Source organism: Argiope bruennichi, chromosome X2, assembly GCF_947563725.1.
Source record: "Argiope bruennichi chromosome X2, qqArgBrue1.1, whole genome shotgun sequence".
Classification (NCBI taxonomy): Eukaryota; Metazoa; Arthropoda; class Arachnida; order Araneae; family Araneidae; genus Argiope; species Argiope bruennichi.
The window spans coordinates 125,967,181-125,986,173 of record NC_079163.1 but is presented as its reverse complement, the minus strand read 5'-3'; the positions used below and the strand labels follow the sequence as shown (position 1 = coordinate 125,986,173).

Below are 18,993 nucleotides of genomic sequence, written 5' to 3'. Positions count from 1 at the left end.
GAATTCAAAAATTCTGTACGACATTATTTTATCGATTTTTTTAGCAAAGAGGCCCAAGAGCAGAGAATAAGGTGAGAGAGAATAAAATATATTTTGATGATAGAAAATGATGGAATTAAAAAGCGTCTTTTAATTTCAAAAATATATCATTAGTAGATCAATATAAAATTATAAATTTAATCGTAAATTAGTTTTTATCCTCATACTTTTAAAATGTTTTCATACATCGAAAATATTTTACTCGCCATCGGAATCAAAATTTCCACGCAATTTTTTTTTTTTTTTTTTTTTTTTTTTTTTATTATTATTGTTAAGTAAAGAATCGTAAGCCAACAAATAAGTTAGCGAATGGAAACCTTTTTTAGTGATCGAAAGTTCAAAGGTGATGAAATAAAAAAACCGTGTCTTAAAATAAAGAATGTATTATCACCTCATACATAAAGGATAAGAGAAATGTTAAAAATAGATTCTCGATTGTATGAAAATCATGGTTATCGATTATTACTCTTTGTATTCGGCTCCGCTGTTTTTAAAACGTGCTAATGTATTTTTTAAACAAATGTTTTTTTATTACCTTATTGTTGCGGGATTCTCCGTCCTTTTAATCATGCTTTAGACATGTTGTAAGCGTGTGCTTGAAATAGCAACCCCGTACATTGTGTCAAATATATTTTTGTCTGATGTCGGCGAATCTTATATTTGCTCTTTGTTATACTGGATACCGAAATCTTTTTTAAGAGCGAGCATAAAGTTTGATGCATAATATCTGTACCTCTTATTATTTTAAGTGACAATTGTGTGTATCCTATATTATACAGAAACTTGACTCATTTGAAACATACGAGGGAGGGCACGATGAAATTTCAATTTATTTAAAAATTCGAATAAAGAAAAACTGAAGTTAAAAATGAGAGCAAAAGAAAACAAGTTTTTTAATTAAGAATGGCATTCAAGGTTCATTTCTAATATTTAAAAGTTTTTATAAATTATAATTAATTAATAATTTAAAAAATAAGTATTTTTAAAGTAAAAATTATTAAAAATTAGCAAGCATTTTTAATTAAATTCAATAACTAAACAATATACAGCATTTTAAATGCAACATTTATGCAATAGAATTTCAAATGAAACAGTGCAATAAATCACAGGTATCATCTTTCTTTTTAAGTGAGAAAAAGTTGTCTTGTTTTCGTAGTTGTGTACATTGTGCATTAATCAATTGAATGCTTAATGAATTCAAATTAACCAATCCACTGTGCTAGCAATCTCTATTTCAAATGTTTTGATTTTCATCAAAAACTACATCTCCAAGATAATTATTTTTATTAAAAGGTATTAAATCTTGTAATTGACATTTTTTATATTGATACAGATTTTTAGTTGATAAGCATAATTGCATGGATGTTGTTTTATTCTTTTAAAAATGCAAATAGAGCATGTTTGTATAATCAATGAATTATTCCTTTATGTTTATTGCACTGTATGCAAAATATAAATTGGGTTATATTTTAAACAAATATAATAAGAAATTGAAAAATTATCAAATGGGATCGGGTGTTTTTCATTTCTGAGAGTTATTCTAACTGGAATTTTACGAGATCCGATTTTCTTACATGTATGTTTCTAAATATTAGCAATTGGATTTAGAGTTGTCTCTCAATGCATCAGTACTTTACTTTAATTTATTATTTTTGAAAAATAGGTGCTGTAGCTGCCTATCATTTCGGAACTTTGATAACAATAACCAATCTTCTGTATTTTCTTATCACATCAAGTGAAAAGAAGAACAATATTTACCTCAGGACTATCAATAATATATTTAAAAAACAACGATTAAAAAAATTCTTTGATTTTTGCTTGACGATAGTTATTCCTTAGCAGTTCTTATATATATATATATTGCTCTTACTTTGTTTTTAAAAATTTCTTAAACGATATTGCATTTCACATTTCAAAATATCAAGAGTTTTACACATTTCGATGTTCGTTGGAAGGTTTTCTTCACCATAATTGACTTTCATAAGAATTTAAATTTTAACACTCAAATCCGCTTTTTTTAAATATAAAATCTATTTTGTTCAACTCGTAACAAATCGAAGTAGCAGTGTTTTATGATTCTTTAAATTTCAGCCAAAATTTGACAGTTTAGCTTTCTTTTTTAAACTAATCCTGTCCGCTCTAATCGAGATAAAAGAATATGAATCCCATCCCATCGAAAAATGACTCCCAAATTTTTCTTTACAAGTAGAGCGATAAATTTTATGAATGTCATTTGTTAACGCTGGTTGAAAAAAAGGATCGATCAAATCTGATACATTAACTCTAAATCTGATAACATTAAACGAATTTTTGTGTACATTTGAATACGTCAGTTCGGATCAGAGAATATTGATTACATAAAGCGAATGATAACATTGACCGCGATCATATTTAAGCAGCGTCCACTGTATTTCCGAATTAATAGCAATATTAACTACTCAATAAATAAAAATATCAAAATTCTGTTACCTCATGCTTTGTAGTCTTACATCGAAAATTTCATACAAAATGTAGATTCTTTTTTCAAACGCCTTGCTGTAACAAATTTTATGGTGTCTTTAAATAGTTTCTCGAATCTCTCAACTCGAAATGCTTAATAATTTGCTGTAGTATTGTATACAATATGTGATCGATAAAAAGCATTTTCAAAATCAAATTTTCTCAAAATGATGTATTATCATTAATAATAATCTGCACGCCTATACATTGGGGCATTGTTTCGTAATTTTTAGATGGGAGAAAACCGCGACTTTGATTAAAATGAAATAGAATGTTTGAATTCATTAAATGAATAGAATATTTGATAATTATTAAATTGATATTGCTTAATTCTTTATCTTAATAATTGTTTTTTTTTAAAGAAATAACAAACATACATATAGTTATAAATTCCCATAGCAAAATATGAACTAAACAAACTATGTTCTATGTTAGGTTGATTTTCTACCTGTATATTTTATATACACATACAGGGTGTTGCCGAATTCGGCCGACAAATTCACAGAGGTGATAGTAAGCATCAAGAAGATAAAAAAATCGCCATACAACATAGGGTCACAAACGACGTTTAATAGGTGAAACTCGCAAAAATGTGTTCAGAATTGCTGGAAACTGTAAATAATAATAATGAAATAACAAATGATGTTTCAACAATGAATTTTTTTTAAGTGAAGGCACATTCTTAAAAACGTTTTTTCATGTTCATGTAGGTAACATGTCCATTTGGTGATCCAGAGCATTGTAAATTACCGAAAACGAAAAAATAGTTTAGAACCTTTATTTGAAAAAATATTAAAATTTGAAGACAAATAAAGGCTTGAAAATATAAGGAATTTTATACTCTTTAATTTGATATAAGCGTGTAGTAGAAAAAGAAGTTTTTAAGATATTTAAGAAAAAGTAAGATGGGCACCAGAAAACATCGGTGCCGTTGTTTGCAGAGGGTCTTGTCAAATTTGAAAGATAAATTCAGAGTGGGAATAGTAGGCGTTAAGGAGATGAAAAATTATCATAAAACATAATGTTGCTAGGAACGTTTTTCAGTGAAAATCGCAAAAACAGACGTCGAAAAGACAATGAAACTGGCGAAGAAAATGGCCCTATGAATGCAAGAATTAGGAACAAAGTAATCAAGAAGAAAAGCCTTCTCGTATATAAATTTTTCATCCGTTCAAAGAAAATAAAAGCAACGAGCAAGTATTCATTAATGTGAATTGCAGAAATGATATTCGTTAAACTTTATTCGCAAACAACATGTCAGGTTTCACGAATGCACCTAAAATGTTTAGTTAATGCATCATGCATTAGCCAAATGCTCTGATTTACAATTGTCGGTGTTCCCTGCAGTCAATCCGGAGGAACGTGCTGTAAGAAAACAAGGTACTTTGTGCCACTGAGACATTCGGACAGAAGATATGGTCCCATACATGACCCTGATCAAATGTTGATATTAAATTTGTGTTGTACGTTCGACGAGATAGTAATATGGGGATTTTTGAATGACCAAATATGCGCATTGTGCGTGTTGAAGATGCCTTCTTTGGTAAAGCAGGCTTCATCTGAGAATAAAACTCTAGCCGAAAAGTGGGCATCTTCCTGTGTGGCATTAAGCATCCAGCGTGTGAACTCCACCCGCAGTGAGTAATCATCATCGCATGGAAGTTCGATTTTCTGCAAATGAAAGGGGTGCATGTTTTCAGCACGCATAACTTTACCATTTGGTATGGAATACCCAGTTTAGCTGCAAAGCTCCCTATATTTTTGCGATTTTTACCTATTAAACATCGTTTGGGACCCTATATTATAGGGTAATTTTTTATCCTCTTGATACCTACTATCACCTCTCTGAATTTGTCGGTCGAATTTGGTAACACCTTGTATATGTAATATCTCTTAATCTAATTTAAGTCTTTGCTAATTTCCTAATTCTTATCTTTATTTAGCCCTATTAACTTCATTCTAAAATGGTCTCTTATTTCCTGACCCAATTCCACTTTATTATTTAATTAATTCAACATGCGCTCTATAAAACTGCATAATTCAGCAGGGTCTGAAGCTCTGAGCGAATGGATAAGAAATCCCTAATGCTTGAATCATTCTTTTAAAGATACCTAAATTTCCATTTCCTAAACTGACACATGTCAAAAGAAATCTCTATCAAAATCTCACAGTAAAACTTCTGAAGGGAAAAATTTTGGTTTCTTTTGCTCTTGTGTCGCGATGTAAGCGTATGTCAGTTTCATCATGGCTTGTTGTACATAATATGCCTCCCGGATGAAATAAATCGAAGTTTTAAAATTTTCAGAAGTTTTTCTATTCGGCCACGCAACTGCTAATATATATATAATTTTGCATTTTTTGCTTTCTTGTGTATGAAGTATGCAAAGAGAATGTGTTGCAATTGTCCGAAAATTGGGAGTGTAGATTTTGATAAATCTCCGCATTTTAGACTTTCCTGTCCGAAAAATTAGAAATTCAAAACTATGTCTGTCGATCTGGAACAGTTAAAGCTAGACAGATGATATTCGGCCTCTGTTTCTTATTGAGAACGAAATCCTTCGTCAAAAAGCATGTCCGTTTGTGTGCATGTGAGCTTGATAACTCTAAAACGCATTGAACTTACTATCACAATCTCCAACCACAATTTCGGGAATCAAATCTATGAAAGAGGTTGACTGTATGGCATTTGTGAACGCTATAACACAAAAATGCAACTAGCTACGTAAATGAAATTCGGTTTGTGGCCTAGATACCGAAAATTGTGGATATGTGTCAAATTTTGGATACAAAATGCTTACTGGAGTTTCTTCGTTATTCTACGATACATAACACAAAAATGAGACTGATTCTGTAAATATAAGAGAAAAATCCCGAGTAGAATATTACCGCATATTCGCGATAGATTGCAATACGTAGTATTGAAATATGCAGTTTGCGAGGCGTACCGTTTAGTTCCCTTTAACAGACGTGTAAAATAATATATATTAAAAATGAATAATGCTGTTTTGAAAAAAATCAGGATTGGTTAGATTTAAAGTGTAGTTTTTTCTACTGCTGTTGCGGTGAGTCCAGCCTGGCAAGATTTTCTTTGTCACGAACAGATGGACGAATCCTAGATTAAATATAAATACCAAGTCCAAGGCCTGTTTTGAGTAGTCTATAATTTCTCTTTGAATTTAGTAATTAGCATATTCAACCTTTAATGCGCATTTATAATTCAGGTGCATGATTTTGACTAAGTGATCAAGGTTTTAGATTTGGAAAACTTTTTTTCTGGAGAGCATTGCAAAATTAAGTTAATATTCATGCTTAACAGAATGGTTTTTATCAAATTGTCCTGAAAGATCGCGCTTGTAATGTTGGAAAAAGAAATGAGAAAAAGAAACAGAATAAATGGAGAAGTTGTAACGCTACTTTATTTATTTATTTTTTCATTGGAGAAGTAAAAATTGATTTCATTCTAACTGCAATAGAAGTAATATTTTAATTATAATTCAGAGATATATACAATTTAAATAAGCCGAGTATTTACTTTTATTCCCTAATGTTATCTATTAGAGTGCCTTATGATTACTGATATATGACAGTACTATTTAACCCTTTGTAAGGCCATGGGAAGTATGCTTCCCACCCGATTCATCTAACTTTGGGTGAAGTTACGTAGATTGGCTTAAGTTCTAACAAATTTTTCAATAAGACAGAAACTTAGATGTTACAGTTCCTTGTCTCGCACAAAATGGCGTGTCTTGATTTGTTACTTAATTAACACAATAAATTAATTAATCAAATTAAATGTATCTGATAAGTTACATGAATCACTTTCTATTAGCCAGTCTCATTCCAAGAAGTATTTTACTATACTATGACTAGAAAAAAATGGCCTTTTAAAGGGTTAAAATAACTAGTACTGACCACAAACTCTGAAATAAATTGTTTCACCTTATATCCTGTTTTCTGGTGCTGAATGCAGTGGGTATTTAGAATATTGAATCCTGCTTTGTTTCTAATATCTTGCTCATAATTACAAAATTGTACTTAAATTATTGAAACGTTAATATTAAATTATTAAAAAATTATGTATTAATATTATTACAATTATTTTTGCGATGTGTTAATTTAATCGCTGAGAGGAAATATCCCTCGTTTTCAAGACTTCTGATCCGACAAAAAAAAAAAAAAAATCTTCAGAAGTAGAGACGAAACCAAAAAGTGCTCATGCTACATTTCTGTGTTGTAGGAGTAGTGTGCTCTCTCTCTCTATATGTAAAAAAGCAATTTTTAAAATATTTAAAATGCCCTTCTGCAGTGCCGAAGTGTAATTTAAGGAATGATTGTAAGAAATTAATGGGGATAATTAGTGAGTTATCGTAAGCAATCACCACTTACATAGTATTCATATTATTTTTACTGAAAAATTCATTCAACTTATTAAAAAAATTATTACTATATATTAGAAAACAAAAACAACGAGAAAATTTCTCGTTTTTTAAAACTTTTGATCAAATTCAAAATTTTATTAGGAGGAAAGAGATATTAAATTTTTATATGGTAGGAGGTTTCTCCAAAAGAGAAGTATTTTGAGGGCTATTGTGTTGTTTAAAATGTTTTAAAAGGTCATGCCACAATGCCAATTAGAGTGTAAAGTAATTACGGAAAATAAGCAAAGACAATTAACGAGTTCTTGAAAGTAATCGCGTTTTGCAAACCACTCATTTTATTTCTAATGAAATATAAATTTAAATTTTAATTATAATGACATTTAAAAGCTCTTTTTTAGCCCCTTGATTTTTTTTTTTTTTTTTTTTTTGAAAATTGTTCATTTGTTGAATTTGAATAAAAACTTTTAATCTCTTAGTAAAGGTATAATTTTTACTCAAAATATAAACATAGATGAGCGAATTATTTTGAATGATTACTTCATGTCATACATTCATCTTATTTATGCTGAAAAAAAATCAAATTTTAACTAGGATTACATTTAATTAAAATTTCTCCTATTTTTCTCCTGATAAAGGTGATTTTATATGTTAATTCTGTCAAATTTGATGTAGAACTTTTGATCTTATAATAGATATATTTTATCACAAGATCTATCTTCAAAAGGGAAACATAAACAAACGTCATATCATCAAATCAAATCTTTCACAGTTAGAAACTTGGACCGTGAGAGCTAGATAGACACTTTGATGGCATTTTAATTCGACTTCTATTGGACATACACGCTGTACACTTAAATATGTGCTTTTTGCAATATCTCCTCCAATTTGTGACCGTTGTGGAAGATGCATTGACTGTGCAACACATTTTTATAAACTATGTAGTCTTCAAAAGATATTGGTTGAAATACTTTTACTCTAAAAGTTTAACTTACCTTTATTTGTAAATAGAAAGGAAAAAAAATTAATATTTTGATGTTATCACGTACTTGAATGGCTTTGGGATTTTTCATAAATTTAGTTTCTCTTCGTTGCTATGGTCTTTAAATTCATATCTTAATATCTTTTTTAAATTTATTTTTCTTGCGTCTTTTACTCAGTTTGAATTATTAGTAAATCTAGTTCTAATATACAATATTAGTTATCGGCGTAACTTATTCCAATTGGAGATCGTGCGCCAGAAAAAAAAAAAAATCAAATCGAATCAAATCTAGCTAAAGCACAAAAGAGCGAATTCTCCTAAAGAATAATCTCGTTTGCATGACATTCATCTTATTACTACCGTAAAACGAACTTAAGTTTTACGAGGGTTGCATCCGGAAAGTCTCATCTTAATATTATAAAGATTTTTTAAGGGTTCTTCTGTTAAATTTGAATTCGAACTTTTGATCTACTCTGACAGACAGCCCAGATGTAAGCGCAAGAGAACAAGCGCCCACTTACCTGAGAGAGAGGTATCCGTTCCGATGCGGAAGAAAAGAACGTTTGTCAACAGCAGTCGCTTGCTTTCTGTGTGTCGGTGCGCTGCTCAACCATGCGTTTCCTCGGAAGGTCACGTAAACGATTCGCTACACAGCCCGCGTCTTACAGAGTATCTTTTTGTTAAAAATGGTTGCTCTTGTCATTTTCAAAAAGGATGCCGTTTCATTTTTAACTACGAAATCTTTCAGGGTAGTATTTACTTTAGTTCGTCTATTATCTATTTGGTTTCAGAATGTACATCAGTAATATAATATTTATTCTAAAAATAATAATTATTATTAACCTCTCATTATACTCTTTTATTTCACTTTACTTGTTTCGCGTTTGTAAAGAGGGAATTTTTGTAATCGATTTTTTTTCACTCACTTCTTGATACGTTTTAGTTAGGCATCCTGTTAAGTTTTGTATTTTCCAGTGATAATATATTATTTTAATATTTTCAGATTTCAGTTATGAATGAATCGCTTGATTTTATTTAGTTTTGATTTAGTTCGAGAGACGCCATCTGGTAATGAATTTGAATAAAAAAATGAACACAACATTTTGTAAAAATTAATTAGAACAACGATGTATAAAAGGTTTTAAATGGCACAGTTTTATTAGTATCCTAAAATGTAAATATATATATATAATATGTATGTATGTATAGTTTTATTATTGTTGTTAAAAATTTGAATGTCAAAACAAAAATTGTAAAAACGTAATACTCTGGAAGCAATGGGTTCAAGAAATTTAATCACAGTGAATATCAAGAAAATGAAATGCTTCATTCAAATTAAAGCATAATATAAATATGATTTAAAATTCCAGTTTTTAGAGTATTTATATCAATGCCACACGCTTTTACGATTTTTGTTTTGACCTCTAGATTTTCAAGTTAATTATTTTAAACGAAAAATCAACAAAATTACATTTGTTTGATAGACATGCTTTCTTTTTGCGCCACGTTCTAAGTTACGATTTGAAATGGATCTCATGGTATGTCATTTGTCTTTATATCCAGTGTCTGGAGGATGATCTATAGCGCATTTGTCAGTATTCAGATCTCGTGGAATGTTATTTTAAGAACTGCTGTTAGATTAAGATTCAGTTTGATATTCGTGACTCTCAGAATTACGTAAAATAAAATAGTTTAAACTTAAGATTTCTTAGAGAAACCTGAATTGTTTAAATAAGCTGAATCGTTATTTAAGTTTAATGTAACTAAACATTAAATCTGTGATTAAAAAATTTAAAAACATAATTTATAATGACTTTTACTAAATGATATATTTATAAATGTAAAAGGATTCTAATACTTTTAAGTAAAATTTTAAAAATATTTTATTGTGGCTGTTATGTTTTGTTGATAAAATGTATGAAATGTAAAAGAGCAAGAGAGGAGTTTTTAAATAGCATCTTAATTTTATTAGATTTTTACCAAATTATTCAATATTTAGCAGCTTTTAAAAGCCTTTATTAAGCCTTAACTGTTTAGCTTTTTTATTATCTGATTAGAGTCCTATTTGATTAGACACCTCCTCCTTCAGGAATGTGATCTTTTACTGATTCAATTAAGAAACCACTGAAGGTTTGAGATGTTTGTGGATTATATGTAATTTTTGCATCGAATGAGTGATGTATGGACATGGTTTAAATCCATGACTAGAGTGCGATAAAAGGCAGGAAATCCCAAAAGAAGACGTGGAAACGCCTTATATCGCTCCAAAAGGGGATTTTCCCAAAATCTATCTGAGTACGCATTAATTCCACGTGATATTTCAACATCACGTGGGACAATTAAAGTTACAAAAATTAGACTGAGAAGCGGGGTAAAATTAGATACCAGTGCAACTTGGTAAGTTTTAGGCAGTTTGGATCCAAATGATTAAGAAATAATTATACAATTATCTATTTAATTAATTATTTTAATTTATCTATATAGATAAATTAAATTTATGACATGTATATAATAATTTTAATTTATCACTGTTCTTGAAATAATTATTTTCAATTCATTTGAATTCAAATTGCATTTTAAATGCTGAGTTGCGCGAGTTTTTTTCTTTCCCAGGCTTGAATCTACAGGCGCGTAAAATAAATACTGTCTTTGTTAAAGTCTGTTCTAAATGTTTTTATGTCTTCCTTGCTGAATGCGTTATATATATATCTCTCTCTTTGTTTCTGTCTTCTTGTCCAGCATACGTTATTGCCTGGTCATGGATCTTACAAAAAAATCAGAATAACTACTGAAAATTGAATTTTTTTCCTCAAAAATAATAAAGGCAATAAAAGATGTGAATTAAAGAACTCATTAGTTGCTTCCTTGCTGAAAATAAAACACTTCATGCTTAATCAGAAAGTTCTGAGACTAGGATTTCGTTCAGCGTGTTTTTCCACAAGTGATATATAACTCATTTTAAGGTATAAAAAGTCCTAGCATTATGACTAAAGACGTTTTTCCAACCAATTAGAAAGATTTGTTCAGTGTATTTCCAATTATTCATTAAAAGCGTGAAAGATTTTATAAAATATTACAATCTGTGCTCTAAATTTAATAAATTTTCAGAAATTGTTGCGATTTATTCGTAATGTAGGAAACTTGATTTATTTGCATTTTTAAAAATCGAAAACATTGAAGGCTAGTGAATACACGTAGTTGATTATGTTTCACATTCTGGTCAGAAATTGATGATTCAGAAAAACGTCTAATTACGCAAGATATGTCAATGAACTCAAACTGAATTCTTTGTTTTCGTTTCGTAATTTGTTTTTCCTGCCGGAACAAAAAACTTCGGGCGCATATGTTTCACACTTCACACAAGATAGCATCGTTATCCTGTGTTATCTACTTTTCTCAGCGAAAGATGAAACCGAAAAAGGAAGCATCCTACTTTTTTTTCACTGCATATCTAGGGAAACACGTGCGAAAGATTAGAAGAATTCAGTGTTTGTTTATACTTAGATTTCAGACAGCCACACCTAGCTCCGAAGTGCCTTATCAAAAACTCTGAAGCACTTGGTTTTGTAATAATTTTTGAATGAGCATTTTGAAACGGATTATTTGAAATGCGTGCATTTTCAAATTTTATGTCTGAATATTTGAAAATACAAGCATTATATAATATTCAGGCAATAATTTTATTAAAAATATTTAAAGAGTTGTTACTAAAGTGAAACTTGGTTGATTTAAAAAAAGTTTTTATTTGGGATTTTTTTTTCTTTCTGGTTTTTAACATATCTATTTCACAAAATGCTACATTATCGCCTATAATTCGAATTTATTTTGGTTAAATCGAAGTTAAAACTAAAAATTGTAAATAATAATAATGTTTTTATTTCTGCATTATTTTTGTTCACTAAATGTATAAATGAAAGCCATTAAAATTTTTTTACCTTAAATTATTACTGCATTTCTTAAAATAATTTGTACTAACAATATATCTTACATAAAAAAAAAGCAAAAGGGATTTCGTTTCTTTAAAAAAAACCATTAAATATCTATTCTCTTATAGAATAGTTTCATTAAAAATTCAGTTTACTCTTTATTTCTTGAAATTATTAGAAAATTATTCTAATTAGCATTGCTTCATTTGTTAAAACTGTTTTTTATTTATTATGTATTATTTATTAAAACTGTTAAATGTTAAATATAAATTCTTTCTAGCATTTTTTAGTTTAAAAATTGTCATATCTTTCTTGCTGAATTTATGCTTAGACCCTGTTTTTCTGAATTCGAAATTTTAGATAAATTTAATTAGTCCTATTAGCTTCGAATTATTCAACTTCCTTTGTACTTGGGAGATTTAGTCTGAAACATCAATATTTGATGTTCTATCTAACGAAACTATAGTTAAAATGAAATTTGCTGGTATTATGATCTATGCACAGTTCTAGACATTGAAAAACATATATTACGTCGTTCGCCAGTGAAATCTCTCTTCATACTAGCAACTTGAAGTTCCGCTGTATAACATAATGGTCGTGGCAAATAAAATGGAAAAATATTGTCACAGATCTGCAAATATAGGTCACATCTTAACATTTCAGTACCGTAATTTCTTTGTACCATTCTCTTTGGAAGAAGAATTGCCGGCGAAAGAAACGATTGCGTGTGTAAAAGAGTGGTAACCTGTGCGATAGAAAAGCGAAAGCATTTTCGGATGCTCTTGAATGGCGCATCAATCGGTTCCTCATTCTTCATTTTAGAAAGGCTTGTAACTGGATGCTATTTTTACCCTGATATTACCGTTTTCGGTGCTTGACCTAAAACGGAATGTCAGTGGAGAATTCAAGTTTCCATTGAAATTCTTTTTCTTTCCTCGACTATAAGATAGAAAGTACCGAACAGTTGAATGTGACAAAAATAATTATATCAAAACATGTTTTTGGAGTCGTTCAAAAACAGAATAGCAGTAGAGTTCTTCATTTGACTTGTAAAGCGGATTTTCTTTTAAACTTCAAAATATACTTAATCCTTTGGTACCAGTTTATTTGCAAAGACTTGTATTTTAAACAGATTTAATTTTGGAACAGTATATAAAAGCAGTAGATTTTGTAATCTGAATGGCAAATTAAACTCGTCATCCGTGACTTAAGCAAAGCAAGAACTTGACGAGCCTCAGTCGTCAGATGTACACAAGAGGTTAATGAAACTGGGACGTTCTCTACAGATTTTAATTGTTGTAAATAAAGGATTTTTTTTTCAAGTAAATTTATATTTGATGCAAAATTTAGTATACAAAAGAAAAAAAAGAATGGACCGATTATATTGCAAAATAACAGAAAAATAGTTTTTTTCTTAAAGTATATAAGACTTAAAGCTCATAATAGCCAGTTGGTACGCTCAGAAAATATAATTTTGAATAAAATTAGTCCAAAATCAAAATGCCAGGATAGGTTTAATAATTGCAACGAATTGATTTTCATTCTAATATATTTACAATTAGATTTTAAAAACTACATTAAATGTCGTGTAATTTGAAAAAAAAAAGTATTTGATATTTTTTATTACAAATAGCCTCTTAAAATTACTTCTGCATAGAAATAAATAAAAATAGATTTAGCGTGTACATAATGTTTGTAAATATTGTTGTAGTAGATTTCATGCGATTACAACAAAAAGAAATGTTTCAGTCTGTACCGAAATTTATATATATGAGAGAGAGAAAGCAAACTGTATCTTTCTATTATAGTGACTATATTGAAAAAATAATAATTGATGAACTTTTAGAACTGTATAATCCAGTAGATATTATACAGCTCTAAAATCTGTGAATGGTCTCTATTTTATGAGATTAAAATTGAAAAATCGCATTTTTGTATTCCCATTTTCTTTAGAAGAATGAAATAATGCATTCGGAGCTCTCTCCTTTGATCAATTGAGTCCAAAAGATTACGGAAAATTACTTTTATAAGGTCGGGACCATATACCAATTTCGTTTATGTAGCATGCTGCACTTTTAGATTTATCATCTTTACATGTACAGGGCTAAGGCACACTTCTTTATGGACTTCGTCAAAATTTTGATAATCTAAAATTTTGGCTTAAAGAGCGCGTACTAAATTTCTGTCGTTTAGCTCGTTTTATTTCTGAACTAGACGCCTTTGGCGACCAGCCGGTTCGCCAATCTTAATGTTCGCTTAAATTTTAATAATTAAATATTTTACGCAATTCCAACTTTAATAGATTCTTCATCAAAATATTTTAAAACTTCAAATTTTGATAGTCATATAATTCACTCATAATGTTATAAAGGCCTTCAGTCATAACGTAATATGTATCTCTCTAATTTTCTGTTACCTCTCTTAGAATTTATGCTTTAAATTAAAGTGGAAAGAATTAATCTGCAATTAATATAATAATATTTTTTACTGAAACAAAGCATTTTTTTATAATATGATTACTGATAACAGAGTCACTGAGCGTTTAAACTTTATGGGCACTAAAGAATATCTTTCTTAATTTATGCAATATCTCAAGAATTTGTCAACAAAATTTTCTCAGATTCATCATGAACAGATCGATTTATTAACAATGTTTAATTTTAAATGCATCAGACACTAAGAAAATAAAATGAATCGTTTAAAATAATCGGTCGAAAACAGGTTTAAAAAACTACTTAAAAAACGATGTACTTAAAACTATAAGCATATACAAAAAATATATATAACTAACATAAATACAATTTAATTACAAAAGCATGCAACTACCTAAAAATAATAATTGATGAACTTTAATAATAATAATTTAAATCATCCGTTGATAATGGTTGTCATGTCAACAATCAGAACACAATGCGCATGCGTGAATTTTCAACGCCAGTTACGGTAACGCAAATGCGTGAATTTTTCTACGCCAGTTGGGGTAATGCTATGCAGATTATACATTTTTAATTTCCTTTATTCTGTGTTATTTTAATTCAAAAGTACTTCAGAATGAATCTGAAAGATGGATTAATTAACAATGTTTAATTTTAAACGAATAAAACATTAAGAAAATAAACAGAATCGTTTGAAATAATCGGCCGAAAAATGTTAACCCTAGCCTCATTACTGTTGGGAAAAAAAAAGCTGAAGCCTTACTCATTTGGTGGTGGGGAAAATGGAAGATTTTTTTGGTGGGAAAGTTAGTTTTTAATTAATAATTAAAATTCTAATTAAAAATTCAAAAAAAGGGACCCCAGGTGCACATTCCCGACCTCTAAGGTATACATGTACCAAATTTGGTAGTTGTAGATCAAATGACCTGGCCTGTAGAGCGCCAACACACACACACATTGAGCTTTATTTATAAGTATAGATTATGCTCGCAAAATACACCCTGTATTTTCCCGTATTCTTAAACATTATGGGTGTTTTACGTTTAACCTCTTAATGAAGAAAATAGAGAATACAGTTTGAATCTCCTTCCCAGACATCGTTTGAGCCTTATGTGCAATTGTGATGTCTAAGCCACAAACCAAATTTTATATTCTTAGTTTATTGTATTTTTGAGTTATTGCTCAAATGAATTTCATTCAAAACTTGATAGAAAGCTAAAATCGGTGTGTGCAGATTGCTTGCCGAATTTCGCTTGTTTAAACACTAACAGACATAATCCTATAAATAAATGATTTTAACATTAACTTTTAAAAGACATTAAGAAACATTATTTAGCATTACATTAATGTTTAGCACATGCATTAATGTATTTTTCGGAATCGAGAAAATAAGGCGACTTATCAAAATTTAGAAGTCAATTTTTTTCACAATTAAAGTACTTTTGTATACAATGAATAATAAATAAATAAATAAATTTCAAAAGAAAGAAAAAGATAATTTACCTGAATTCGGTAGATCGAACTGCAAGAAATGAATGTCGCCATTAAGAAAAAGTAAGCTCTATCAAAGAATAATAAGGCTTCTGTTAACAAATGCCTTACTATTATCTCGCAACTATCAGAAAGCTAACCTGAAAGCCTCTATATATCACCAAAAAAGCATTTTGAAATCTGTTTCTTGGTATTCTGTGATAAAATATAGATGTATTTCCCGAAATGACGTTTGAAAGTCAAGTTGTAAAAGCTAACTGATTACTTTTTAATTATCTTTCACCGCGAAAAGTCACGTATTTTTCGAGAAATGTATGTCTAATTATCATCCATCATAAAGAAAAATTACGTATTTCATTACACTGGGTTTCATTTTCGATTCTGTTTGATTATGTTAATTGGAGAAAAATCGAGTAATTTTTTAATTATTTTGAAATTTGACTTGCATTTTAAGAGGTATTGAGATTTGATGATTAGCACGGTTTTTTCCTGTAAAAGATTTTCGTATAGTTAAAGAGTTATTTAAGCAATATATTATTTAGGATGAAAAAGAACTACTTTAGGCATATAAGTCAAATTTGAATTCAGTACAAGTTATTCCTTTTTGCCAATAAATACATTTGGATTTATCCATCTTTGGTTCTGCATTATTTTTCTCGACCGCTTGCATGAAGTAGTAATTGCAAGTGGATGGGAGAGAAAGTTCAAATATTTACTGAATAACAAAAAATAATAACAACGAAACCACCTTTAACCGTACACTACATTCATAGCCTGTCCAAAAAGCAATAGAACATTTAAAAAAAAAATCAAAATTGCTAAGAGAACTTTTTTTATAAGATTTATTTCCTTTAAAACATTCTCGCGCTATGTTTATATCTTCCTTCCAATGTGCCATAACTAGAATGTCTCCTGGGAATCCTTTTATTATTTGGAGGGGGGGGGGGCGGAATGTAAGTCTTAAGGCTTTTTTTTTTTTTTTTTTTTGTACTGTTTTAAATTGTCGACGGTCGAAAGTGGATTTCGTCTTAGTGAGGTAGGAAAAAGCCATGAAGCTCAATTTCTAATTAAGCTTCTCTTTTAAAATATCATTTTGATGTCGTTATCAGTAAAATTTCTTTTAACAAAACTGTTGAGGCAAACAGTACAACGTCTTCCACTGTTTACCTCCCCAACTTATTTCCTCAATGTGCTGCCTGCAGCGATGAGGCCATTCGTAAATTTGGAAAAGAATCTGCAGCCTACCGTTACAATCTGATGGCAAAATGCATCTCTCATGGTCGGGCGCTCTATTATCTGGATGAATACTCAAGCTATCTATTTACGTTCACAGTATGTGTAACGTTTCCTTGCTGAAGCACAAAGCGTACAAGTCAGAGTTAAAAATTAGAAAGCCGTTTTGCATCGCTGCATTTTTGGATTTTTGACTGGAGAAGCGGTTCTGTGGTAGGAGTTTTCAAGGAAGTGAACTTACTCTTTCTAATCTAATAGATCTCGATTATTTGTAAAGAGTGAAACGGGAGTTTTTAGAATGAATTCAATCAAGCGTGTGTTGCCGAAAGGCCGAGGAAAAAGTGCTATTTATTAAATCACTAATCGGTGTTTTATGAATTCCGATTTTAAATTGAAATTGAAAAAAATAATGTGTATACTCGGTTTCAATAGTTTATTCAGTTTTTTTTTTTTTTTTTTTTTTTTTCCTGTTCGAACTTGTGGTAAAATTAGGACAGTTTAAATGCACAAATTTATTCTGAATTGGATACAATCCAATTAGCATCAGTTTGTTTTGATGTCTTTGTAATCGTTTTCCTTCTGAGAAGTCCCATTCTGTGAGGTGATTAATGCAAAGCAATGTATTTGCGAGTTCGTAAAGTCGATTGCCTGTCTGATTTTCTTTTAAACTGAAATTACTAGAAAAACGGTTGTTTTCAGTAAAATGGAGATATTTATTACACGGTCATTTTTTTCATGAAATAAACGCTTAATTCTTCTTTAGAAGAGATGAGTTAAAATTTAAAAAAATGATTTCATGATTAGTTTATAAGTTTTAATACTATTTTGTTCATTATGCTTTGATGATGAAGAAGGTTTTGAATTTTGATTATCTCGCTGGAAAGTTACGATTTTTTTTTTTTTTTTTTTTCGATTTCTTCCCCACCCCCCGAAAAATGGAAAAAGGGGCTTATCTTTGTAAACAAATTTTTTTAAAAAAATTCGAAATTCGAAAATACATTTACTTATTATTAAGTCCATCGCATGCACAGCAGAAAAATTAAGGATGCAACCAAATGCCTGAATCATTAAAAAAATGTGCATCGTTATGTAGTGTTCACTATTTTAATTAATTAGTTAAGGACTTACCATATTCTTTTTTTTTTTTCGTATTTTCTTATTTATTTATTACTGGGCTGCAGCAGTTCAGAAGTATATGTTGTACTTGAAATTTTTAAAATTCTCTTGACAAATGATATCTGTGCCTGGCTTAGTATTAGTGACATTATTTTTTGTTGGGTTTTTCTCCATTTGAATTAATTGGTAGAGTACTTATTCACTGTTATTTATTTTTCTTATTCGTGTTTTTCTGTAGACAGTACAGCATTGAGAAGAGACGTCAACCCATTAACAGATTTGACTCAACATTTGATAAGTATTTACATTTTAAATGAATTTTAATATATAAATTCTTATCAAATGTTGAGCCCCCAAAAAAACCTGTGTACTAAGTTCTATCTGTCTAATTCTTTGAATTTTTCAAGTTCACGTGTTCACCGGACCGATAGATTTCCTCTGAATGGATTTCATTCAAAATTTGATAGAAATTTGGGTTTTAAGTATATATGCCAGATTTCATTGTCTAGCTCAAAACGCTTTTGAGTTATCTTGATCACAAACAGACAGATATAATACTAAAAGGGTGTTTTTCGAATTCAGGGATGTCTGAAACGTGGTAATGCGTCAAAATCTCGAGTTCGAATTTTTTGGATAATCAGAATATTTCTCTATACTTCCCAGATGAGAAAGTAAAGATCCCTTGAAAAAATATTTCAATCCTAGTCTGAGTTTTGTGAGAGCATACTCTTTTTTATAAATTTCTTTATTTAAAATGCTTTGAATGAAGTTTTGAATTAAAATTAAAAAGATTGATAATTATTTATAAAATAGTTAGCGATAATACTTTAATACAGGATGGCCAGAAAATAACTATCCCTGCTTGGAGACATCTCTATGCCGCCAAGAAGCTAAAG

General features: G+C 29.6%; 2 protein-coding genes across 4 annotated transcripts in view; one reads left to right on the top strand and one right to left on the bottom strand.

The window, feature by feature from the left end:
- The window catches only part of LOC129960299 (POTE ankyrin domain family member J-like), a 103,079-nt gene that overhangs the window by 35,957 nt on the left and 48,129 nt on the right, over positions 1-18,993 (bottom strand). The gene's annotated exons all lie outside the window — the stretch shown is intronic.
- LOC129960300 (PIH1 domain-containing protein 1-like) overlaps positions 1-18,993 on the top strand; it is an 81,697-nt gene that overhangs the window by 41,576 nt on the left and 21,128 nt on the right. Inside the window, exon 1 of one of the 3 annotated variants that reach the window (XM_056073625.1) lies at positions 8,565-8,645. The exons of the other annotated variants lie outside the window; for them this stretch is intronic. The gene's annotated coding sequence lies outside the window, so the exon portion shown is untranslated. Of the gene's footprint in view, positions 1-8,564; positions 8,646-18,993 lie in introns of those variants that run through there. 3 annotated transcript variants of the gene reach the window in all.